A 15,511-nucleotide genomic window follows, 5' to 3' on the forward strand; every position below is an offset into this window, starting at 1 on the left:
CCTCACTATTCTATGATGGATCCTGATAACAGATTCAGCGGTTGCATTCCAGATTTTATACAATGGTGCAACAGAGAGGGACTGCGGAACCCAGAAGATTTTTTATGGGTTCGAGGAGTTGATTAATACAGATTGGCCAGATTTGAACCTTTTACTGAAGAAGAATGCCAGAGGTCTTGCTTGCGAGATTGTCGATGTGCAGCTGTAGTTTTCATTGGTCAGACCTGTTGGAAAAAGAGTTACCGCTTTCAAATGAGGATAGTGATCCTCATCATTTCGCTGTTTTTGGGTAGCTCCGTCTTTGTTAACTTGCTACTGCTAGCTGCAATTTCCATGTCTGTTTTCTTAGCTTACTGCAACAAACCAAAATCGGTTAAACCAGAAAGAAATATTGTACAAGCAAATCCATCCTCTTTTCCTTAGCAAGACCTCCAAGAAGCTACAAGTGAACCTTCATGTCCATTGTTAAATTACGAATACTTAAATCATTCCTTAACACTTTAATCTGCCCCTAGCCCTTCTAACCCCTTCAACTTGCAACCGATAGAGCATGAATCTTGTCTATTTTCTCTCGTTTTATTATTCATTAGAGCTGCTCCTAGGTTACCAACTGAGGGGTGGCTCAATTGTTTGAGCCAGCAGAAATGTGGATTTGATTCCTACAACCACCGACTTTGGGGGGCCGAGGGTTTATTAATGTGGTGCTACATTATTCAAACGGCCGTGGGGGATTCGGGCGCATCACCGAAATATCAAAACAAAGAAAAAAAAGAACCTACTCCAAGGTTCCTTCCTAAAATCACTTCATTTCTGACCCTACATTTTATTCTCACTGCCCAAAACCCGGCTCCATATTATAGCCAACCCAAAACCCTGCTCCATATTATAGCCAACCCAAAACCCTGCATACAGTACACATTGTACATGTATTTACCATGGCAAGACAGCCTGTTCCTTCTCCCTGCATCCACTAACTAGTAATTGGACAAATTCATTCAGTCGCAGACACAAGAATGGAGTAAACCAAAACGTCCAAAAGAGATCCCTTATCCAATGGACCATTAAACATGCAGCCGCAGACGTGATAAAAGTAACCAATCGCACATCCATAGATCCATCATCCATTCATGCACACGCACATAGAGTTAAAGCAATATCAATTTTTATTTAATTGAAAATTAACGTTTTATGGGAGGAGAGATCTGCGCAACACATCACCAACCGCCAACTCAAGGAAGACCTCCATTAAGAATTGACTGCCGGTTTTTTTTACAGGTTAAAACACTTACCCCACGGCCCTCAAGAGGGATTCCTCGACAGTTCTCAGTAGGAGGGCACCTCTATCATATGTGGACGTGGGCATTACAAGAAAATATTAAAAGTGAAAAAAAAGAGGAAAAAAAAAGAAAATAAATAAATAAAAAAGAAGATTTTACAGTGGCTGACCATGTATAAAGACAAGTAGAAAAACTCATCCAGCTACATGTCTTAGTTTCATGTGCTTTTTCTGGTAGTTGTCGCCACAGATGTCAGGCTCAACCTGCAAAAATTACAATAAATATGTAAAAAAATCCAAACAAACACCAATATGATTCATTGTCTTCCATACTAAGTTCAACAAAGAATAAACCCAAAATTTGCATTCCCGTTTTTTATTGATCACTGTACCTAATAAGCAGCTTGCGCTGGGGCATGGATGTAGATGCCGGCATTGCATTAGAGAACGGAGCAGGCTTTGGAAAATAAAGGGAAAAAAATGTTAGAGAACCAACGGTACTTGTGATTTTAACTGAAAAATATGGCACACCCACCAGTTATGCTTTGATGATGTATTATATAAATGCGAGTTTCGTATCTTTAAATGCTGCTTTGCTGTTTCTCAAAATCATCAGTTAAAGTACTATATAATGGAAACTTAATGTAGCATTCCCTAGTTAGTTGAATAAATTTTAGGAGGAAAAGGATTGCATCAAGTTAATGCGGGTTGGCTGGTAAAATAATTCTACATTTGATATGATGTGCAACATAACAGAGAAATGGCTTTGCTGGAGGGGGAGTTAAGACAGTTTACCTCCCCCCCCCTCTTGTAATTAAAGTTTCAGTCTTAATAAAATTTTCTGTTACTGGTGAAAAAAAAAAGGAATGTAGAAATTTTTAAAGGAAAAGGATTGCAAGGCTGGCAAACCTCAAGCTCCTCCAAGCCTCCATTCTGAATAAATCCAGCTGGTGAACATATTCCATTTACTGCTGCAGCTCTAACATTTTCTGCCAAAGATTCGGAGGAGATGCCTTTCCTGCTCACTCCAAATACTTTGACTTGATCAGTTGATCCAATATCATCTTCTAGTTCATCAAGCTCCTCTAGGAAACCCTGCTGACTAACGGATGGACCAGAAGCAATCTTCTCGATTGCAAGCTTTTCTGCCTCCTTGGAGCATACCAAATCAGAATTAGTAGAGGAAGGTTTAACCAGTGGGCTGCATCTAACAGATCCCTCAGCTTCACCACCATGAGAAGGAACCCCAGTGAGACATGTAGCACTTATTGGGCTGTCCCCTAAATTATTTTCATGCTGTCCTCTTTCTCTTACCTCAGATGGTGCATCATAAAACGTAGCAGTAGTGCAGGTACTAGCAGTGGGTGAGCTATGACTTACAGATCCTTCAGTAGTAGTTACTGACAAAAGTTTGGCAGCTCTTGGATTATTTTCATCATTGTCATCGCCCAATTTTCTCTTTCTTATATCATCTGCTGCTACACCCATGGCACCTACTGCACTTTCACATGATTTGCTAGCTTGAACAGAATTGCAAAGCTTCAGATTTGAAACTGGCTTACCCTCCCCATCTTCTTTAGCAGGACGGGAAGGGTGAATTCCACCAGGAAAGACAAAGAGAGGAATGTTCCTTCGCTTTATGTGAGACACATGGATCTCCATTCCAGGTTTCCATAAAGTGTACATACCAACAGAAAGCTTGAACTCCTCTACAGTTGCCCTAATATCAAATTGCTTCCCTTCATGCACAGAAACACCTTGTTTTCTTGAAAGGCCCATGAAGTAACTACAGTGGAATGGTCTTGATTTGTCTGAGAAGTCACCAGGATGTGGATGGCATTGAAGCATTCCAAATGTATGTCTCTCAATCTAGGTTGAGCATAAAAGGAAAATTAGAAACGAATATGTTGTTATACACTGGCCAAAGAAACCAACACCATAAGTGACAATCACCTTTAATGTAAGCTGCCAAAGTCGGGATTCAACCCAACCTTTTCACTTCCTCATGTCATCGTCGTTCTCAGCACTGATGTCAATCTGCAGGTAATTCTTATATGCTTCAAAGAAAGGGTAAGGCTCAAAGAGAGCATTCCAGTCAGCCTTGTTTTTCTCCATTGACTGCAGGTGTTTACCCACATCAATTCAGAAAAGAATTTAAGGGGCTTGAAATTCTATGCAGATGGATGCCAATACTCCATCCCCCCCTCCCCCATCCCCAAAAAAAAACAAACAAAAAAAAAAGAACCAACTCCTCTGACTGTTGACATGGTTATGCCACACTATTTTGTTTAACATGGATCGCACAAGAATGCATTTTCTCCTACTTACAAACACCCAATGCCCTTTTGACAAATCAAATAATTTAATGGATATGCTTTCAAACATAAAAGTACTTGTCAGAAGAATCTAATAAGGAAAAGTCAATTCCCAATGCGCATGCTTTCCTCAACTCGCATAAGTCGAAAACCTAGGAACATACCTCACAAATTTCATTTCCTCTCTGGAACTCTTCTGTCATAACATGCAATGTACTCGATGAAACATTGTAGCTGGAGTTCATGCAAGGATAAGCAGGAGTAATTATGGGCATCTGATGAAGCCTGTCACGGTAATTTTTTCTTGGATCCCAAACCGGAAGACCCAAAGATCCTTCTTCTATGGCACACAGCATGACTGGATTTGGCCAATGCCACTGGGTAAAAACCCTGAAGAAACGAGAAACCAACATACTTGGTAGTGCATTTGGGTATAGCTGGCATATACGAGCAACAAGCAATGCCCAGTTTATACCACCAAGAAACCCTGCCACCTGGTCATGGAAGAGAGAGAGGGAGGAGAGAGAATGTGACCAATATATAATAGAATAATGGAATGAATAATGAGATGAACATCTGCAAGAGCCTCCATTACATTTGAATAGACTCCATGGCATTTTGCCCAAAACCTCATGCATCTTAGTGTTGTACGGAAATTCTACATCAGACAAAGCAGAGACATGTCAGAGAAATCATTCAAAGGGAATTCACTAACGGATACCCGCATATGCATATTAAAGCAATCAAGACCTGAATATTTGGTACCAAATGCAGAATCCGATCAGTCACTCTGCATCCATTGAGACTACGAACTGTCTGTTCATCTGCATTCTGTAATATACTGTCTTGTGAAATATCTAAGTCCTGCAACAAAATAACACTGTTTGAAACAGATTTACCAAATGCATTTTGGTAGGGATACACTTAAATTATGAAGCATTAAAACGCCAATTTAATAAGGTCAGCTAGAGTATTTAGATTTGGCAACATCCCAGTTCAGAACATGCTAATGTGGATCGATACAGGCACAATAATTAGCCTTGGACATAGGAATGGCAACGGGGCAGGGCACCCCCTCCCCGTCCCCGCCCCGAAGTCACGATACCTTGCCCCGTACCCGCCCCATCCCTGGTGGCGGGGCCGGTTCAGGGCAGGGCATCCATTCCCCATCGGGGAATGGATATAGGATATAGAAATTTGGGGGTATTTTAGAATTGAATTATAATACTTTAGGGGTAATTCAAAAATAAAATTATGGGATCCTAGGATTTTAAAAATTTAGGGAAAACTTAGAGATATTTTAAATATCAATATTAAACCTTGAGATATTTTACTAATTTACCTTCGGGTTCGGGGAATTGTATACAAAACCCATCCCTGCCCCGTACCCGGTTCAGGGAAAAATTATTTTCCCTGTCCCCGCCCCGTCCTTGTTTAGGGTCGGGGAAAACCCGCCCCGTTCGGGGTGGGGCGGGGCCCTGGTTTTACGGGGGAAATTGCCATCCCTACTTGGACATGGATGCAATATGTCAAACAGAAATAATGATTATAGTCAGTCTCTAACACTTTACAATTTGTCAACCAGATACGATTACCTTTATAAACTGTAACAGGGAGAAAGACAATGACATGTCCTGTCAAATGATAAACTGGAAGAAGAGAGAAAGGGCATAAACAATTTTTTGGTCCACATAACTATGGTTTTTTTTTCTAGGTTGAAAATAGAATTCTTGAGGCAGGACCTAGAAATAAATACAAGAAAATTAATAAGAGGATTGTTCATATGAAATTGTGAATATTCATGTTCTTCACTCTTCTCAAAAGGGAAAATTACAGGGAAGTACCCTGTACTTTGGGGGTGGTGAGACTTAAGGGTCCGATCTTTCAATGGTGACGTGCATGTACTTCCAGATTCCAACACCCCAGTCCTCAGTTAATTGATGCATTACGGTAAGGGTAAGTTTACCAAAATGCCCATCTTTTCTTCTCCTTTCTAACCATTCCCCATATATGGCCCAACAATAAGGGAACAGAGGTTTTCCCTCTTTTCATCTCTTTCCCTCTTGAATTGCAGATTATTTGGGTAAACATGTCTCTGATCAAGGCCAGAAATTTAGATTCAAACCCAGTTTTGACTGGACGTCACCATCCTGTGCAGTTTCAATGGTGACAATTTGGTGTTCTGCCTCTGTACAATGGGACATCACCATCCTGACCACCTGACCAGAGAACCCATGGAAGAAAGATTTGGAGCTATAGCCATGAACTGCAAGAAGTAGACTAGGGTTACCATGTTCTGCCTCTATACTTGTTTTCCCTGGGTCTGCTAAAAAAAATGGAGCAGAAAAGAAGAGGGAGAAAAACGAAGAGAAGAAGAGAAATGGAAGAAGAAGAAGAAGAAGAGAAGGAAGAGAGGGAGGGAGAGCTCAACCACCATTTATCCGGATCGACGAGAGGGAACGAGAGGTTGAAGATGAATTACCAAATTATGTTAAAGAGTAGTTTAGGGTTAATGAAATGTTTAAAGATGCACGTGACATCACATGCGGTTCTTTTCTCTACTTAACTGATGGAATGTTAGCAGCTGGACTTGAGTGTTGGAATTTATAAGTACAAGGTACCTCATCGTCGTAAGTGAAAGTTCAGGCCCTTTTTTGTCACTTTTCCCAAAGTACAGGGTACTTACCTGTAATTTTCCCTAAAAAAATCAAGTGGATTCTGTTCCTGTGTTTCATCAGACTTGGATAAAAAAACCAGAACCTGTTTGTTTTTCTGATATAAATTCAGTACAAAAAGAGGAGAAAAAAGGTCACGAGCAGAAGAAGAAAAGAGATAAGAGAAGAAGAAGAAGAAGAAGAAGAAGAAGAAGAAGAAGAAGAAGAATAAAGGAGAAAAGGGTGCAGTTAGATAATCTTGCCACCCCATCAGATTAGTATTTATATGTTTGAATTTAACATTAGTGGAGTTACAGAAATACCCGTGCTGAAACAGAAATAAATATAAAACAAATATATCTGGCCTAACTACCATAATTACAATGAAATAAATGTAAAGATATTAGTGGGATTGGGACCACACACTAGCAACTAACAAATATCTCTACACTCCCCCTCAAGTTGGGAGTAGATATTAGTCATTCCCAACTTGCGTAAATCTGTCTTCAACTTGGTCTTTGTAACCGCCTTAGTGAAGAGATCAGCTAGCTGCATATTTGAGGCAATATAGGGAAGACACACTTCTTGAGATGCAACTATCTCTCGAATAAAGTGTCGGTCCACATCAATGTGTTTAGTTTTGTCATGTTGTATTGGATTGTTAGCAATGTTAATTGCAGCCTGATTAATGCAATACAATATCAAAGACTTCTCATATTCAACACCCAACTCATCAAGTAAAGATTGCAACCATAACACTTCTACCACTCCATTATCCATAGATTTGTGTATTCAGCTTCAGCATTGGAACGAACAACAATATTTTGTTTCTTACTCCTCCAGGAAACAAGATTTCCCCCTACAAAACATAATACCCGGAGGTAGATCTCTTGTCATCAATACAACCAACCCAATCAGTATTACTGTATGCTTCTATTTTCATATGACCATTATTCTTGAAGAGTATACCTCTCCTTGGGCATCTCTTAAAATAGACAAGTACCGTTTCCACTGCAAGGTGGGTGGTTTTGGGAGAATGCATGTATTGGCTAACAACACTGATAGCATAAGAAATGTCTGGTCATGTTAGGCAAAGATAAAGAAGTTTCCCAACCAACCGCTGATACACAACTCTGTCTTTAAGAGGCTCTCCATTTTTTGCACTTATCCTATGGTTTAGCTCAATGGGTATGTTGGTTGGTTTAATTCCTAACTTCCCAATTTCTTCCAACAAATCAAGAACATACTTTCTTTGGCATACAAGATGCCATGCTTAGATCTAACTACATCAATTCCCAAAAAGTAGTGTAGTTCCCCCAAATCTTTTACTTCAAACTCTTGGTGAAGAAGTTGCTTAAGGGAGTCAATCTCACCAATGTCACTTCCTATAACTACAATTTCATCAACATAGATAGCAAGCAAAGTCAAAGAAGAGTTTATTTTCTTAAAGAAGGGAGTGTGATCTAATTGAGCTTGAACATGGCCAAATTTCTCTATAGTCAATCTAAATCTATCAAACCAGGCTCTTGAAGACTGCTTCAGCCCATATAAAGCCTTCTCCAGTCGACAAACCTTGCCTCTGCACTATATAAACCAGGGAGCAACTCCATGTACACCTCCGTTTGTAGATCTCCATTGAGGAATGCATTCTTAACATGCATCTGAACTAGGAGTGCAAGTCGGGTTGGCCCAAGTTAACGGTTTACATTGTTTCGGGCTTGGGCTTCGAGCTGGGCCCATTGAAATTTTGACAAAATTCCAACCCTAACTCGGAAAAGTTGCACCCTTAATCTAAACCAGTGGCCATAGGAATTTGCAGCAATGGATAATAAGACTTTGATAGTATTCATCTTGGCTATGGTGCAAACGTCTCCGAATAATCTATGCCATAAGTTTGTGTGAATCCCTTTGCAACCAATATGACTTTATATCTTTCTACGGAGCCATCAACATTATATTTCACTAAACACCCATCTACACCCAACAGGTTTCTTCCCCTCAGTCTAGTCAACCAACTCCCATGAATTGTTTTTAACAAGAGCATCAATTTTTACTTTCATTGCATCTTTCCACTCAAGTATCAATAAAGTTTCTTGCACTGCTCTGGGAATAGAAATAGCAGTAATAGAGGTCAGGAAAGATCTATAGGATTGTGTACGACAATCATAAGAAAGAAACTAGGAGATACAATGAGTAGTGGATGAAGTACGATGGCGCTTCCCTTTACAAACTACAATTGAGAGATCAAGGTCATTTGAAGGTAGGGGCTGAGGCTTAGCAATGTTAGGTATATCATCTGCAACAATGGGCTCAATGGGATCAGCAATGAAGGTACTACTTGGATTTGGAGTTGTAGAAGGAATTGGGATCAGCCTGGAGCTGTAGAAGGAAAGAAGGTTAGCACTAAGCTTAAGAACATGCAAAACTAAGGACAAAGAGATAGCATCAGAAAATCTAATGTCTCCCTTGCCAAAGATAGGCACAAGAGAGCCATCAACTATAGATACTTTCTCTACCAAAGGATAGCCAGTAGGTAGTAAACAAGGTGGATAAACTAGTCATATAATCAGAAGAATTGGAATCTACAAAAAAGTCTACTGTTACTTGGGCCTGATGCATGATATGTTCTAACTCTTATACCTAAGTGAGCAAAGGCTGAAGTGGGAGTAGCAAATGTAGTAGCTAGTAGCTGAGATGATGGTCCAAAAGTACTAGCTTCACTCTCCAACTGTGTTAAGGTAGTTCGAACAGCAGTTAGGGCATTTAGAGATGTGATCCTTGTGCTAGAAGATAATGCACTATCAATGTAACTGTCACGTTAGTATTTCCCTACTTATTTCTGAGTCAAATTGGAATAAGATGAGAATACAATTTCCAACAAGTGTCCCTAGTATGTTTCGGTTTCTTACAATGATCACAAAATATCTCCCTTTTATCTTCCTTCTTCATTTCCCTTTCCTTATCTCCCCCAAATTTTGGTTTTGTTGCTACTAAGGCTGATTGCATAGGCTGAAACTGTAACATCACCTTTTTCCTACTCTCTTCACCATGCACTAGTGAATAGGCCTAAGACAATGTCACACTCTCCCTGGTAAGTGGCTACTGTCTTACAATATCAAATTCTGAATTCAGACCAGCTAGGAACTCAAACACTATGTTTGTTTCAATCAGCTTGCTATAAGTTGTTGCATCTCTCTGACTTTCCCACTCAATTGTCTCCAAATGGTCAATTTCATGCCACAGAGATCTCAAAGTAGCAAAGTAAACGGAGACTGGCTTCTCCCCCTACTTAAGATTATTCACTTCACACTTCAGCTCATAAGCCTTAGAAACATTAAGGGGTTGGGAGTATGTCTCTTTCATATTGTCCCAAATCTCCTTGGCTATTTTTGCCCATAAATAATTTCGGCTAATATCAGGCTGTATTGAATTGTACAGCCAATTCATCACCAAATGGTTCTCTTGAACCCATTTGGCATGTGATGTCTTCCTTGGCTGGCTTCTTTATATCTCCAGTCACATAGCCTAATTTGCTTCTACCTCCAATGGCCATCATAACTGATTGGACCCATTCCAAGTAATTGGTTCCATCAAACCTAACAGTAGTAATCTGAAAAGAACTCTCAGTCATGCTTCCAGTCCCTAAAAAACCTTCCCCTTGAGTCTTTAATTCACTTCCAGCCTTCTCCATTTTATATAAGATACTAACAGGTCATTATTTCAAGAAGTAAACCCCTGAACTGCCCCTTTTTTTTATGCAGAAAACCTTAGATGATTGAAATAAACCGCCCAGAAATCACTCACAGTGAAAAATTATAATCCAGAAATCATTCACAGTCAAGAATCACCACCAAGAAATCACTCATAGCCAAGAATCATCACCCAGAAACCATTCACAGTTAACTATAATCACCCAGAAATCATCCACAGTCAATATAACAAGTCTGTGAGCAAAGAACTGATCGTAGGGTTTAAAAAGCCCTAGAGAAAAGAACAGGGAGAACAGAGATCTGTAAACCGCTGCTTCCAGGGTGGTTTAAACTGCTCTTATTCAAGGTCGGTCTCAATAAAAAGTTCTTTCTCAAAAAGAAACTGATCACCACCTTTAATCTCCAATTTAAACCCTAAATTTGGACTTATCTATTTTCTCTAATCCTTCCTGATCACCAGGCACTCTCCAAAGGTCATGCAAACCCTTGGGCAGCAACAAAAGACTCTAGCAACCTCCAAGAATCAGGTGATGATGCAGAGCTTCCAGTCCTAGAAAGTTTTCATGCAGCCGAGTGGACTAGGTTCACATGAGAACCCTAATCTGCCCTAGTTTGGCTCTGATACCAACTTGGATAAAAGAAACCAGAACCTGTTTGTTTTTTTTTTTTTTTATATATAAGTTCAATAGAAAAAGAGGAGAAAAGAAGGTCTCAAACATAAGAAGAAAAGAGATAAGAGAAGAAGAAGAAGAAGAAGAAGAAGAAGAAGAAGAAGAAGAAGAAGAAGAAAGGAGAAAAGGGTGAGATTAATAATCTTGCCGCCCCATCAGATTGGTATTTATATGTTTGTAACTTAACATTAGTGGAGTTACACAAATACCCCTGCTGAAACAGAAGTAAATATAAAACAAATATATCTGGCCTAACTACCATAACTATCATGAAATAAATATAAAGATATTCGTGGGATTGGGACCACACACTAGCAAGTAACAACTATCTCTACATTCATATTGTTCAAAGCTCAGGTACTGATAAGGTGAGGAACTAGGGACTTGCTTCAAGTTTTTTTGATAAGCAACTTCAAATTTTATTAAATAAAACTTGAAGTGATGCAAGCATTACAAGCATCCCTTAGAAAGGCATGAGATGCTACCTCTCTACAATAAAACAAAAACAAATTACATTTGAACCCAAAACAATTGATTCCTATTCACCCCTTGCTTGGCTAATGTATCTGCCATCCCATTTGCCGATCTCCTCACCCATTGTATCCTCAGTTTCATATTTCTAGTAATCTGTACTCCTTGTAAGACAGCAAGCAGTTTTGCTATAATGGAATAAGCAATGCCAAAAGGAAAATTTTTATGCCTATTTTCTTTAGTTGTTTGTCTAGGGATGGTGTTTAATGTTCGTAAGGTTTGGTGGAACTGTGGATGCAAAGAAGCAGAAAAAGTAAGTGTAAAATGGGCCAGGCCACCCACAGGCCAGCATGGCCCGGCTTGGCATGACCCCTGGAGCCAGGCTGTGCCAAGGGTTTTTGGCCCGCGGGCTGTGCTGGCCCATAGCCCGTGTGGGCTCGTGTCGGCATGGCCCGACATGTTATTTAATCATTTCATTGTAGCAATTTTTTAATTTCATTTAATGATTTTACATTTTTATTGTATGAATTGATTATTCATATGGAATAAAATTTTAAGATGATTTTTTTTTCAAATTGTTGTTGCAACCATTGAATTTGTCATTTTTTCCTTCAACTTTTCATTATTTTTATAATTTTTTTATTTTTTTATTTTTTAGTGAAAACAAAAAAAAAAAAGAAAGAAAATGAAATAATATGGGCCGGCATGGCCTGGCCCACAGGCCCAGGCTCATGTTGGGCCCCACCCCCATGGGGCTGTGCCAGAACAGCCTGCAACAGTGTGGGTGGCACAAAAATGTGGGTCATGCCGGCCCAGCCCCCCTGTCACCTAGCCTCACCTTGGTGCCTTGAAGACAATCCATGCAGATTGAAAATACACAAGAATAACCCAAAAGTAATATATTACAAGAGAACAAAAATACTTACTTCAGGAATAACCCAAAGGGAGAGCTTTGCATAAAGAAGGTCTATGGAAATCCCATTGAATTTGAACTTCATCACAGGGACATGAGCATCAGGAACAGGGTGCAACTCTGTTACTTCAGGCATCTCTGCCAACATCTTATGAAGCTCAACAAAGAAATCCTCCTGCAATTTAGGAGCATTTCAGTTGTCAAAATTTAAAAAAAAAAAAAAAAAAGCACAACAAAACAATTTCAGAAACTGTTGCATGAAAGTGAAACAAGCCAATCGCACTTCTCTTGTTGCATGTCTAGGTCCCACACAGAGTGTATCTACATCTGCACCAGGGCCATGGACCTAACAAAAACAGAAAAGAAAAACATCATGTCCACAAATAGCAAAAATTGAAACAACACAATGCACAAGGTCAAAATCGAAATTAAATTATAAGCCAAGAGAGGAGTTTATCTAACACGATTTAAAAAAAAAAATCAAAGAGAGAGCTGTTGCTGGCATATACATATTATAGAAACAAAAAGAACACCTAACAATTATGATGTATGTAACATGTATATATGTATGTGTAGGAAAATGTATAGTTAAAAAAGAGTCCAATCACAGACTAAGAATAGCATTGCTAAGCACAATATGTGGACATCTGGCATCAAGGATCAAGCACACCATTCAATGGCTTCTGTGGAGGATATGCAGGGCTTAAAACAACATTATAAGATGATCCTAACCATATGCATTTTCCATATGAATGATAAAAAGTTATATTAGAGAACTGATCCATAGTGACCATCAAGGATGTCAATAAGCCCCTATTTCCATCCATGACCTCATACTGGCCTTTAGATGTTAATAACTCTAATAAATTTTACAGATAAGAGTTTCTTTTTTCAGATATCATGTCTCCTCTTCTATCAATCTGGCTTTAATAGTGGCAATGAACCCACCACCAGTTATGACCCACCATATGTGATCATTGTTGGTCAATCCTCTCCAGAACAGTCAAAGATTTTGTGCTAGAATTTTGTATTGCAACTTGCAGCTCAATAGCTAGCAAATTGGCCTGCTCTCGAAACTGAGAAATAATTCATATTCAGAAAGCATTCAGGAAACTTAATGTCCATATCAAATTACACGCAATCCTCCACCTGACTTGGCCCATCACCCACCAACTAGGCCAAACCAGCACTGAGTCACTAACATTGATACTTTTGAATGTTGAACATTCATAAATACTGTAGTTTCTAATTTGCAAGCCATGGCATCCTTGCCACTTCCCATGTCTTAGAGTAAAAAATTAAGGTCCCCAAATAACTGTAAACCCCTTGTCATTTCCCAGAAAGTAAACGAGTTCTTGGCGTATCCACCATAAGCACAATACAAGATATTGCCAAAGAATTCTTTGTGCTAAATTATAAATATACAAGTAAAATAAGTATTAAAAAGAATAAGCAAAAGCATAAGCAAAAAGGGGAGGATATCCATACCCCTAGGCGATAAGAACCAAAGGTGAATATCTTAGCATTTGCTTCTTGGACCAGCTGCTCATTGAATCCCTTGGCTCGACTAACCGCTTTTATCCATTTCTTCACAACCTGTCCAATTTTGAGATGATTCAAAGAATGTACAACAGAAGAACCTCAGAGAACACAAAATGCAACCGATTCAGCAAATCAACCTGGTCCAAGCTCCCAAGCACTTCTTCCCGAGATACAGCTTCTTCCTGACTTTCATACAAACCCGCTTCCGCTAGAAACCGATAATACAAATCCCCAGCTAAGACTACCAATCAAGTAGAGTGTGAATAAAAGGAAGTGTATGGTTATCACCATTTACCAACCTTTTCAAGTTCACGAGTCTTGATCACATCGAACTCAGTCGGCCCCCCAAAGATATCGGTTCCGTGACACCGAGATGCCGTCCGTTATTCCGGACATTCAATCCAGGACTCCCCATTAAGCTTTTATTTCTTTTCTTTTCGGGTTTTTTTTTTTTAATTTGGTTTATCAAATATGTTCTTATTACGTCCTCAATTAAAGGCGGTGCCTTACAATTTTCCAATATCAAAGAGGAGTTTCTAATTTCTATAAAGAAGATTATTAAGAAGGGAAAGAAAAAGAAGAAAATCACAAAGAAGAAAATGAAATATTAGTTAATTGTACAGTATTCTTGAGTTCCGATAGTTCAGATCATCTGAAATAATTCATTCCATTTGCTCCCTCTACAACAAACTCATAACGAAAAGAATAAATAAGAACCGCAGATAATTCCACTATAAATTGATCAAGAGAGGATTACAACGCTATCTGCACTTGCTTTTTATCTCTAAAATAACAACAAACCCTAAGACGAACCCTAGACACAGACGATGACAACCTCAAATACGAATTATGCTTCGAACGAAACCCAAGATGACTAAAGTAGCGGAAACGTGAATCGTTCCTCGGTTATTTTGCAGAATTATGCTTCGAACTCCGGTTCTCTTGATGGATTCTCAATCAACCTCGTAATCGTAATACAGAAGAGAGAAAAAACCCTAGGAATCACAAAACCGAAACCATTCCATTATAATTACAGGGAATTATTAATCAAGGGACAATTCTCGGATGAGATTTGAAAAGAATAGAAAGGCTTACGAGTTACGACGTGGATTATGCAGTTGACGAATTGTTTCAGAGGAAATTAGGTCATCGATTTCAATGGTTATAAGCGTTGAGACGAGAGAACCGGAAAAGCGGGAAGCCCGCTACCTGACAGAGGCTTCTGAAGATGGTTTCCACTTTCTTTCTATTTCTATTTTATTACACATTTACACGGAGATTAACCTCATGTAAGGTGTCGCTTCTAAATTCTAATCCATCTGATATTCTCAGGAAATTCTTATCAAACACATTGGTCCAGGCTACTTCTGTCAGGGTAACGTTCGCGCGATTGGAGGACGCGCCAAAACCCAATCGTGTAAACGTTTGAAGCATGCGGGGAGGTTGTTTGAAACGTTTGACGCCGTTAAAGCTTTCAAAACCACGCTAACTGAAATTCCACTTTGTCTGAAATCTCTGTTCGTCGCCGGAGAAATGAGAACTCCGGCGATTGATCCTTCTATACATTGCCTGAATGTCCGTATCTCCGTTCCTCGCGTCACGTCTTTCACGAACCTTGTTTTAACCGCTCCCGAAAATGGAGAGCAACAAGTTGAAGGTAGAAGAGATCAAGAGAATAGATTTTTCTAGTTTTAGTCTCGTTAAAGAACATGCCTCCTTTCAAGATCCAGCCATTAGATGGCCGTTTGCTTGAAGAGTCTGTTGTGAAATCGCGGTTAAGCCTGTCGTGAAATCGCGTCTCAAGAGGCTCTTCGAGCGGCAAGAGAAAACACGGTCACAAAATCCGAGTCGGCTCTATTCGCCGGGTTCTATACTTCTATTTCAAAAACACGGTCACAAATAAACTCCAGATACATACAGGGCGCGAAGAACCATCAACCTAGCGGGAAGAATAAGAGG

The 15,511-nt window shown here is 39.5% G+C and overlaps 1 pseudogene across 1 annotated transcript; it reads right to left on the reverse strand.

The window, feature by feature from the left end:
• Positions 1–1,145: 1,145 nt before the first annotated feature.
• LOC148844681 (nuclear poly(A) polymerase 1-like) lies at positions 1,146–14,192 on the reverse strand (annotated as a pseudogene). Its single transcript, XR_016102623.1, has 12 exons — positions 13,852–14,192; positions 13,690–13,760; positions 13,499–13,606; positions 12,294–12,356; positions 12,024–12,185; positions 4,342–4,455; positions 4,187–4,249; positions 3,756–4,085; positions 3,230–3,394; positions 2,186–3,145; positions 1,669–1,733; positions 1,146–1,540 (listed from the first exon to the last, which is right to left on the reverse strand). The product of XR_016102623.1 is annotated as a nuclear poly(A) polymerase 1-like (transcript).
• Positions 14,193–15,511: the final 1,319 nt, after the last annotated feature.

This window comes from Nelumbo lutea, chromosome 7 (genome assembly GCF_056320005.1).
Source record: "Nelumbo lutea isolate HS-2025 chromosome 7, American lotus-T2T, whole genome shotgun sequence".
In the NCBI taxonomy this organism is placed as follows: Eukaryota; Viridiplantae; Streptophyta; class Magnoliopsida; order Proteales; family Nelumbonaceae; genus Nelumbo; species Nelumbo lutea.